Genomic DNA, 10,885 nt, shown 5'->3' with positions numbered 1-10,885 from the left:
TGGAGAGAAGAAATAACATTCTTTGAACTGTGATAAATGTCATTAGGCATTATATTGTATATTTATGAATGACTCAGAGAATATTGAGAGTCTCAGAAACAGCAAGGGTGTGCAGAAGACAAAATAATATACCAAGTGTTTTTATTAATTTTTGTGCTAAATATAGAGACCTGATGTCACACTGGTATTTTGCTTTACACATGCTTCACAAAGCTTTGCTTTTGCCAACATCTCTTTCATTATTATTATTATTATTTTTAATTCTCTCTCCTTTTTTTTTTTTTTTTTTTTTCCCCCAAGCTCTAAAATAGGCTCTTTCTTCAAGACGAAGTTTGCATTGACGCAAGAATACAACTATTTTACCTGATCAGTTTTCCATTACAAGATACGCACTGATGAAATTGTCAAAAAAAGATGGTGAAGTGTGAGAAAATACAAAGGTATTTTGATTTTACAAAGAAGACTTTGGAAAAATTTGGGTGATTGATATTGTAATGATAAGCTTGTCTCCTCCTGCACAACTCCTGGCTGTCAGAAGGGATGATTCAGGAATGGTAGTCTCTGCTCTGGACTCCTGAGGTAATGAGAAAGATAACCTTAATGGCAGCAGCATGGAAACGGTCACAGATCACAGGCACTGCAAATGTTTTTGATCTTAGTACCCATGTATTGCTTTTCCTTTTCCTTCTACTATCTTAGCCACAAAAATTTAGGGGATGACATAATTTTCTGATTACCTCAGTGGATCTTTTAGCTCAGACAGTACAAGTGCTTAATATTTAATACGTGGTTCTGTCCAGGCTCTCTCTACCAACCCTTGTTATTTATATAATCTGGTTATAGAAATTCTGTCAGCACCATCCCTTTCTGTCATGTTAAGCTCTCTAACTGTGAGAGCTTATTAACTTGTGTTTTATTATTTTCTGTGCCTTTACATCCATGTCATTAGACACAGCCATTATCCTCGTCTCCTTTCATTTCTGTCTCAAGATCTGACTTCACTGCAGCGCCGGTTCTTAATGAGAGTCCTTAAGTAGACAGGCTGCAAGTGATTCATTTGTATCTCTTGTCCACTTGTTTTATGGAAGAAAAAAGATATCTTTAAAGCTTCCAGTTGAATGCTCAGCCAATAGTTTTTGCAGTCTTGTGTTCCAATTTGTTGCCCTCAGGTTCAGCATCCTTCCACATAGCCTTCTGAGAGCCCCGTGGTGTGGTGCTGTTGTCTAGATTACAGTGATTTTGAGGCAAGGGATGTTTCCTGTTTATTTTCCTACAATAAGCAGCGCAGTGAGTGAACTAATTGAAGCCTCTGGGTGATACCTGCTTACTACTAATATGGAACATATATACATACAAGTGGTTTAAAAATATTAGTGAGGAAATTTTGGTTTTGTGTTGTACCTTATTTTTACATATCTGCTTTCTATTATCTGAATTATGAGGCAAGTGCTACGCTCAGTTCAGGTTTAATATGTGATGAGTACTCACACTTTAATAGAACTCCACATCATAGACACAGCTAGTTCAGAAATTTTCTTCAGAAAAAAAGTCACAGGAATGAATCCCACCAGACTAGGCTGCCCAGAAACACATCCAGCCTAATACTCTGATCTCTCTCTGATATCACACTCAAAAAGCTTAACAGTTTTACAAGGATTGTATTCAGATATGTGTAAAATGGTGAAGACTGACCTAAAAATAATTCTTGAATTGTTCTTTTTCTGCTTCTATTCCATCTGACTGTCTTTACTGAAGCTCTTCAACTTAGTCTGGCAGGTTAGACTACACCAATAAAACCCTCTCAGAGGACAAGTGAAATAGGGCCTAATATATTAACAACATAGTTTTATGCTGGTGATTTTGTGCACTCAGTCCTGGTTAAGAAATCATTCACACCAATAGTAATGCTTCTGGAAATTAGTAAAATTTATTGGTACATGAAATCCTACTTTAGAAGTTGTGCCTTACAGATATTAAAAATGAATCTGTCATAGAACCATGAGTAGAGCTTTTTGCAAAGCATTTGTTTGATGTATAGTTACTCCCTAGAGAAAGGCATATCCAAGAATGATCTCTGAGTAAATGAGTGCACTTGGCACATCTTCGAATAATGTCAAAGCTTCTCTGGCTCCAAGGGGGAGTTTTGCTTTGACAAACCTAGTTCCACTGCCTTTTGCTTACAATGAATTCAGGAAATTTGGAAGTATATGAAAGGAATATATCAATGGAATGATACCTACAATGAACAGATAGCATTTATTAGCAGACAATGTAAAAAGAACAAACAAGCAGTTATTACAGTTTTCTTAGAAATCTGCTTTGTCTTTCACCTGAATGTATTTCACGCATCAGTCTCTCCAGCAAACAAAGAAGAATACTGCAGTTGAACTCCATCAATATGAGATGACCCAGACGATTATTTTCAGAGGAAACTATGTTATTATTTATATTAGCTGTGTAGATGCAAGATGCTCTGCCTAAGGTGCTTTTGTGGTGGAGAGAGACAGGTCTGACAGCTCGCTTTCAAGTCCTGCAGCATTCAATGGCAATCAGTTCATATTTTGCTCTCAGATACCTTCTACTAAGTCAACCACAACAAACACTTCTCCAGAGATGCATGTTTATATCTCATTGAAATACTAAATGAAAACACCTGGTGGGTAGGTTATTTAATTGATTGGTGGGGGTGACACATGGCTGAACTTACTTGTGCAGAAGCTGATCATTAATTAAGCAGCCAGGCCAGGGGCTGCAAGCAAGCATGTATGTTTAGCTGCTTGGGGATTTGTTTCTTTGGAGCTGCCTGACAATGTGATGCAGATTTCTGTACTCCCATGGCACTCCCAGCTTCCTCACAACTCACAAGAAGCCACTGGAAAATACGGATAATTCTCTCAGGATGCAAGGCAGACCGGTGGTGGTATGAGACAACAAATAGCCACAGGAAGATTGAGTATTGTTGCTCTTGCATGTAGGAACATTCTGTTTATATGGGCATTCGGTGCAAGTTCAGGTTGGTTCTGCTGCATAAAAATATGTGGATTAAAATTACACAGTCTGATTGTGATAAGGGGGGAGAATGGTTTTAAACCAAAAGAGGGGAGATTCAGATTAGGTAGATTAAAAGGATTTATTTATTTATTTATACTCAGAGGGTGCAGAGGCACTGGAACCCTCTGCCCAGAGAGGCTGTGGATGCCCCATCCCTGGAGGTGTTCAAGGCCAGGCTAGATGGGGTGCTGGGCAGCTGGATCTGTTTGGAGGTGTCCCTACTAAAATCGGGAGAACTAGTTGGGCTGTAAGGTCAATTCCAACCCAAGCTATTCAATGGTTTCAGGATTGTATGTTTCCAAGTATGAAGTTCAACTCAGAGTTCTGGATGTCTTCGTTCCCTGTTGAGTTCTCTTACCCAACAGTGCCATTCATGGAGTTTTGCAGGAAGCAGCCAACAGTGAACTTCTGCCAAGAACTTCTAGGAAAACACTCCTAAAAGACACCACAGGGATATAACACACCATAATTGCACTGAAGTGAGAAGACCTTCAAAGTTGTTTAGCTCCAGTCTGTGATAGGAGTTAACTCATTTTCTGGTGTGAGGGCACTCTTATTAACAGTAATCCTGCTGCCTGAACAGGTTAGCAGTAGAACTAGGATACAAACTGTAGGGAAGTTCTGGTAGAGTTCCCTGAGAGATTCAGTCTCATAAAAGTGATAGTTCATCATATAGCAAAAAGTAAGTATGCTACCCTGGGAGAAAGAAACTCAGTTTTCTTCACTTGAATATGTTCTAGCTATTTGCAGAATCACAGAATTTTAAAGGTTGGAAAGGACCTCTGAAGATCATCTAGAACAAGCCTTCTGCTAATGAAAGTTTCTTAGAATGGGTTGCAATGGAAAACCTCCAGGTGGGTTTTTAAAAAAAATTAAAAAATATATATTATATATTATTATATATATGTACATATATATATATATATATATACAAGTTTAGAATATTGAAATCTCAATGTTTGGGGGGAGGGGAGAGGGCTCCTGCTAAAGCTTTGGTTCCCAGCCCTGAGGCCAGAAAGGGACCAGTGCTAACATTCAAACACTGGCAGCTAGCTACCTACCTTCAGCTAGATGTATTTTTTTTTGCAAGTAGATCAGAAATACCTTTTCAGATGCTTGCATTGGACAAAAGTTACATGCTGGTGTGAGCTCATTACGGTCCTGAAGTTTTCACAGTTCTTTAATAAAGCTAGTTTAAATGTCAGTTACTTTCATCCTAGTGGATTTGTGAACCATTGGGGAATTCAAGGTTCATTTGAGCAGCTGGATGTTGCAGTACATCTCATGTTCGTGGAATTGGTATTTGTGGAAAGACTGCAGAAACAGAACTAGTACACAGTATTTGCTTATGCTGCAACTAAAAGCACAGTGATGAGATCCCAAAGATAGCTGTAGCTAAGACAGTCATAATATATTCTCCTAGTATTTGATCACTGCATACATATCTATGGCTTTTTCTGCACCATAAAATATATGTGCAATTATTTTTATAGCCATGGTACTTGGAGAATATAATATATGGACTTTTTTATTATTTTCTTGCAGTTAAATGAACTGTTCAAGCAAATTAAAAACACTGAAAGGATTAGCTGAATTCTGTCACTCAAAAATGAGTCTCAAGTTAACTTTGCATATCATGAAAATAGTTGTAACACCCAAAGCTTAAATTCTTGCACTATTTTCTTTTGCAAAAATATTTTCTTTCAAAAGTACATAGACAGTTTTTATGGTCTTACTAATAGCATTTCTCTGTTGTAAAATGGTTAGTTAGTATTCAGGAGTGGATCTGATCAAAAAATAAGGACGAGAGTAGAGAGAGCCTGTTAGGCTTCAGAGAAGAAAACCTATTTTGCAATACACCTTTTAGAGGAAAGTTGTTCTTCTAAGATTCAACAATGAAAATTGGAGTCTAACTATCAACAATAAACTGCAGATTGTAAATTCAGATTCTTCCAAATGTTGCATTCTAAAATTTGGTCCAGCTTAGTAGCTACTTAATTTTATTCTCAGTGGGACACGTGGATTTTCTCATTCTGAAGATTTCTGTATGCTTAATCTTAAACTTTTGCATGAGGGTATGTTTTACTTCACATTTTTTAAAAAAAGATCTGAGTTGTAATGGACAATATCCATTCTGTATGTTGTATTTACTACTAAAACAGCATTTTTACACTACAACAGTGTTTGGCCATTGCAGTATCACTGCATGGGCAATTTCTTGTTCTAACCCACGTGTGAACAAGAGTTTGCAAATATAAATTTTAAAGGTAATTTAATACCACACACAGATACTTGTATGTAATGTTCATTTATTCCTGAAGCATTTCCAGTCAAAAAGAATACTTTAATCCTACAGCATCCTTATAAAGTTGAATAATTAGTCTATTACAGCTGGGTGAAGAAATTGTAACACTGTACCAAAATAAGTTTTTTTCTGCATATCTGAAGAAAAGTGTCAAATTCTACATTGTGTATCTGCACACACTACTTACAGACATGAATGCTGCTATGAAAAACTGTATTCCTTGTTCAGATTTGTACTTCCTTGATTCCTCTTCCTTGAGCCATTTTCTAAAGTCTTACGAAATCAGTATTACTAGTGATTCTGACTTTGAATCAGCTGCTTTTTGTCTTTGCTTGTCATTGAACCTAAAGACTTAAGAAACAATCAACCCTTTCTCACTAGCCAGCCTGAGCTGAGCAGGTGCTGAAATGTTCTACTCCTGTAACTGCTGTTGTTTCTGTTTTCTGTTAATTAGGCCACATAAAAATGTATTGCTTTTTTTTTTTTTTTTAACAGGAATGGAGCAGAATGATGCATTTGTTCTCAAGGGATGTGTCCATTTTCTATGCATGAATGCACTATCTAAAGCGTTGCCTAGCACGTGTCAAACACATTTGTCTTATCTGGTAAAATAATTAAATCACAGAAACTTGTATTATAGAAAAAATGAATGCCTCTTTTTTTTTTTTTTTATCAACTAGGTTATTTTCTTGAAGGAAAAGGTTATAAAAATGATATATATAGAAGAAGCTTATCACTATCTTATGTTTTCTAAAATAGAGCTGATTTTGATTTTATTTAGAGGAGATGCCTAGCAAGCATCAAACATTTCAGATTTTTACTGAAAACTAAAAGATGTGCCCAAAGATTCATGAATGTATTAATTAAAATGATGTCAGGAAACCTACATATTTGAAGGGCCAAACCATAAGTATACAATGTTCATTCCTATGACAGTTTGAAAGTATACTAGTTAGTTTCTGACAACAATGGAAATATCACTGTACATTTATTAATAATATTTTTCATAGTCTGAATTTCTCTGCTAATTTATTTTTGCTAGTGCTAGAAAAATATATATACATAACTTAGCAAATTTGCAGGTAGTAAGGAGATTTGACTTTAATGCAGCTTCAGGCAATAGTTATATATAAACAGTGCATGATGCATTCATATTTTCAGCTGAAAATCAGATTGCTGACATCAGTAGTTGTTGAAATTGAAACTTTTGCAAGAAAAGAAAAAAACAAACTACAGTACAATGGTGCAAAAGTACTGCACAGTGAGATGGAGGAAAACATGAATTACTCAGTTTGATGCCTGACACTGAAACTTCTGAAAAGGCATCCACTGATCACAAGGGGGTGCTGGATCAGGCACTGAGGAAAAGATTTTGGGTAAAAAGAGGAGCAAAAATCAAGGTAGTTTGTAAGGATGTGACATCAGACCTTTCACTGCCTCCAGTGGTTTACTTGTATGTGTCTTTCAGTATGTGCATGTGATTGTGGGTTATTTTTGATTCAATGTAATTTTTTAATCTTTATTTATTCAATTATTTATTACACTTTTGAAGACATGCACAGAATTTTGCATTTCAGATGTAGTTTTCGGTACATTTATTGCAAATACTGACTTCCTATACATTGTTTTTTCTTTGTCAATTTAGAATAACATTAACTAGATTTTCAGATTCTTGTTCTATTTGGTTGACTGATGCTACCTGTTTGCCAGCGAACCTTAAAAAAAGTAAAAGCTCTGGATTCTAAGCCCTTGTTGAGGATGGCTGATATGTAGAAAGGGCTGTCATTGCTGTAGGGGATGCAGGCTAATAAATAACCTAATTCTGGGAGCTGTGCAAAATTTCTGTGTCCTCCGGCATGTTTTATGCAGTTATTGATGTAGATGATAGTTTTATGTCTGCATGGAGACAAGGGTTTAATGTAGATGATTCTTTCCTTTATTAATCAGTTCATGATCTTACCTACTTGAGCAGGAAAATGGTGTGAGAGGGTTTTTGGTGGGTTTGCAGATGAGAGGCAGTGGAAGACTGGAATAACACACACGAAAGGAAGCTGCTGAGCTGTTTCTACATCTTGATGTTTTTACATGAATTGAGTCCAAGAAAGCTTTGATACCGTGCGAACTGAGAACGTGGATTATTTTCCATAGATTTAAGAACATTGAAATTCCCCACTTGATGCACAGAAGAGGTGATAAGTAGCTTGGACTATAATGATGTAGGCTATATTTTTGCTATGTCTTATGTAGCATGTGCTGTATTCTGATGGAAAATGAAAAAAACACTGAACATTTTTGAACCTACAAGTAAGAATTTGAGAAATACAGCTGCAATTGTCTCAAGGTAGTTTAAAAGCAAACTGTGTAAAGAAAAGAATCAAACCACCAAATTAATCATCTCTTAAGTACTGAAAAATGTTTACTGGAAATGAAAATATTTTTATGCAATACAATATAATTTAACTTTGAAATATGTATGTCAGATTTTTATTTTTTTTTTCTAAAGAAAAATCAGGGTTATCTTTGAAAGGTATTTTTCACAGCTAAGGCAATAAAATGGAAATCTCCCAGATCTTCATAAATAAAGGAGTTTAATTGAAGCATTTTACATATCTTATAACCTTGATTACAAAACAAATAAACAAACTGATTGTATTTATATTTTTAATGGTGTTGTATCTCTCTCTGCAGCTGCCTGGAATACTGGTTTCAATTTCACTTTGTTTGGTTTGGCTACCTAGAAAACACAGCTGGTGAAATACAAAACCAATTTGACTTGAAAATGTTCTTGAGTTCACTGATCACTGGAAGTATTACAAACACCACACATTTGAGAAAATATTCCTTGTTGCTTTGCTTTACTGGTTTTTACTATGTATTTCAATGTTAGTTGCAGTAAGTGAACCAATCAGTTTGTTTTGAGACAGGAGAGACCTCCAAGATATTTTTATGTGTTGATGACCAAAAGAGAGATTAGAAAGGGCCTTGTTGCCAGTGCTTTTGAGAAACAGTCTCTGGTGTTATCTCATTCTATATCTATGATGGTTACAAACACTGCAACAACAGTGCCTACTCCAGCTGATCAGTTGAAAAAAAAGTGAGCCTTCATCTTTATTAATACTGTTATTAATACAGGATAATTACAACTACTCTTTTTGAAAATACTTTATTTGGTTAATGAAATCCAGGAACAGAGTTCCTGAACTATGAAGGTATAGTTGTGCTTGGAAGGGATACACTTTCATTCTGAGGAACTTCATACTTTTCAGTATGAAATGCTGTGCCAAAAACGGATCTGAATGTAAACAAACAAACAAACAAAATAAATAGATAAATATATAAATTAAATATATATATATTTCTTCAAAAAGGGGATCAAGAAGTTATTCAGAACCTTAGGTGTGGTGTTTTTCAAAACTGATATTTGAACTACTGGACTATTAAATCAAGGGTGTCAGGGGAGGTCATCTAATTCTCATCCTGTTGCAGCCCAAACTGGTGAGCATACTCTAGGAGCATCAGCTATGAGGGGAAAAAAAAAAATAAAAAAATCTAATCTATCTATCTATCTATCTATCTATCTATCTATCTATCTATCTATCTATCATCTATCTATCTATCTATCTATCTATCTATCTATCTATCTATCTAATCTAGTGTTTATTCACTCTATTAGGTCTAGGAATCAATTCAGTGTTCAGCTACTTTGCATACTGAGTGCATTCATTACTGAATACAGATATCATGGCTGAAACAAGTATATGGAGCTAGGGCATTCAGGTACCTCCTATATCAGGGGTCATCTGCTTAGGGATTTCATACAGAATACCTTTATTTACACTCAGAAAGCATTTGGATGTGTGAGAGAAATAGGAGTAAAACAAAATAAGACATTCTCTGATTAATAATGCTCTTATAGAAAGAAGGAAGTCTTAAACCTGGGTCTTACAATCCAAGGTCTTTTGTTACCCTTTCTGGTGAAAAGTGAGACAAGAGAGCTGAAAAATCACAGAACAAGTATCTACTCCAAACAAGAGTCACATATAGTACAAACCCTGTAATCTCTGATCATGCTGGTATGCCAGAAATGAGCAGAGTAATAGCAGCTTTTATCTCACAGAGGAACTAGAAGAGCACATAGAAGATTAAAAAGACCTGAAATCTCAAGTTAATAATGGGAATTTAAAACTGCCTACAATTACAACTGTGTCATTTGGCAAATATGAAATGGTGAGATGACTGAAGAAATGGTAGTACCTGATAATGTTTAAAGTGACCAACAGAAGTAGATAAAAAGAAAGGCAAGGCTAGAATTAGACATTTTATTTATGTATTGAGGTTTAAATATCTGTGGTTAGCCTGAAATCATCTGAGCAGCTCTTTACAAAATTCCTCATCTTAAACTATCTGGTCCTGCCTTCCTATATGAATACATTTTGTCTCAGCCAAATTTTTTCACTATGGCTATATATTCTTTTTCAGAAAGCATGTGGCCCTGAAAGGGAAAACAAAAAGTTGATGTAGAAGAAAGAAATGAAATGCAAAGGTGAAGATGTGAGTGAAACAGAAATTCTCCAGCTGTGAAAGGCTTTGTATGCATAGCAGTGGTGCTGACCTGCTAAACAAGTCCATAAAAAGTTCCAGTGTGCTTATATCCATGTCTGCTTAATACTGAAAACACAGCCTCACTGAAGATCCACTTTTGACTCGTTTTTAAACCAGCTGGATCTGGAAACTACATTGCCTTACTAACGTTGTTACAAGCAACAAAAGCACCAAAAAAACCTCACAAGTTAATGGTTTCCAGAGAGGGTCTGCCCAACAAAATTTGTACCTGCCTGTAAATCCAGTGTTGCTGTATTGTATGTGTCTATACATAAGCTGGTCACTTGAGATTTTCTTCAAAAGGGAGAAATAAACTTTGAGGGTGGGATATAGTCAGTTAATTATGAGTAGACATACTACATTTTAGAGTGACAGCTTTTCAGAAAGAGAAACAAACCAGAAGCCACTAAGTCCATTTGGTCAGATGAGACCCACATCTTTGAGTGTACAGTTAGCCCTGTTGCTACAGGCTACAAATCACTCTCTGAAATGTCTAGCTATCTATGTAGATAAGAAAGGAAAAGAATAATTTTTATACTTCCAATGTATGTAGATTGCTCCGAAAGTAGTGCCTTCTGTTCATTTCTGAGGAAATTGCAACAGATGGAAAGAGCACAGTAACACTGTTTTATAGAGCAAATTCTCAGCATCAAAATTCTATTTTTCAATATAGTCACCATCAGTAGCTAGTTTACTCAGATGAGCTAAATGAGCTACTCTTCATTTCATGGTGTGACAGCTACGCATGGCCATCCAGAACACAGTTTGTCTTTCATGCAGCTGTTTCATGTTTCATGCAGTGCTGAAACACATCACCCATTGCCTCACCAAGCTCATATCCATTATATGGTCTCCATAAATGTTCAGCAAGTGTTGATGAATGTCAGTGGGAGCCATTTTTTTCTCATGGAGGAATTCAGTTGCACA

The 10,885-nt window shown here is 35.9% G+C and overlaps 1 long non-coding RNA gene across 1 annotated transcript; it reads left to right on the top strand.

Annotated features, from left to right (window-relative positions):
• Positions 1–283: 283 nt before the first annotated feature.
• LOC116652779 lies at positions 284–8,014 on the top strand. Its single transcript, XR_004305986.1, has 3 exons — positions 284–440; positions 3,792–3,905; positions 5,852–8,014. It is a non-coding gene; the product is annotated as an uncharacterized LOC116652779 (long non-coding RNA).
• Positions 8,015–10,885: the final 2,871 nt, after the last annotated feature.

The sequence above is a fragment of the Coturnix japonica genome, chromosome 1 (genome assembly GCF_001577835.2).
Source record: "Coturnix japonica isolate 7356 chromosome 1, Coturnix japonica 2.1, whole genome shotgun sequence".
Taxonomy (NCBI): Eukaryota; Metazoa; Chordata; class Aves; order Galliformes; family Phasianidae; genus Coturnix; species Coturnix japonica.
This window is presented reverse-complemented; position numbering and strand designations above follow the sequence as displayed.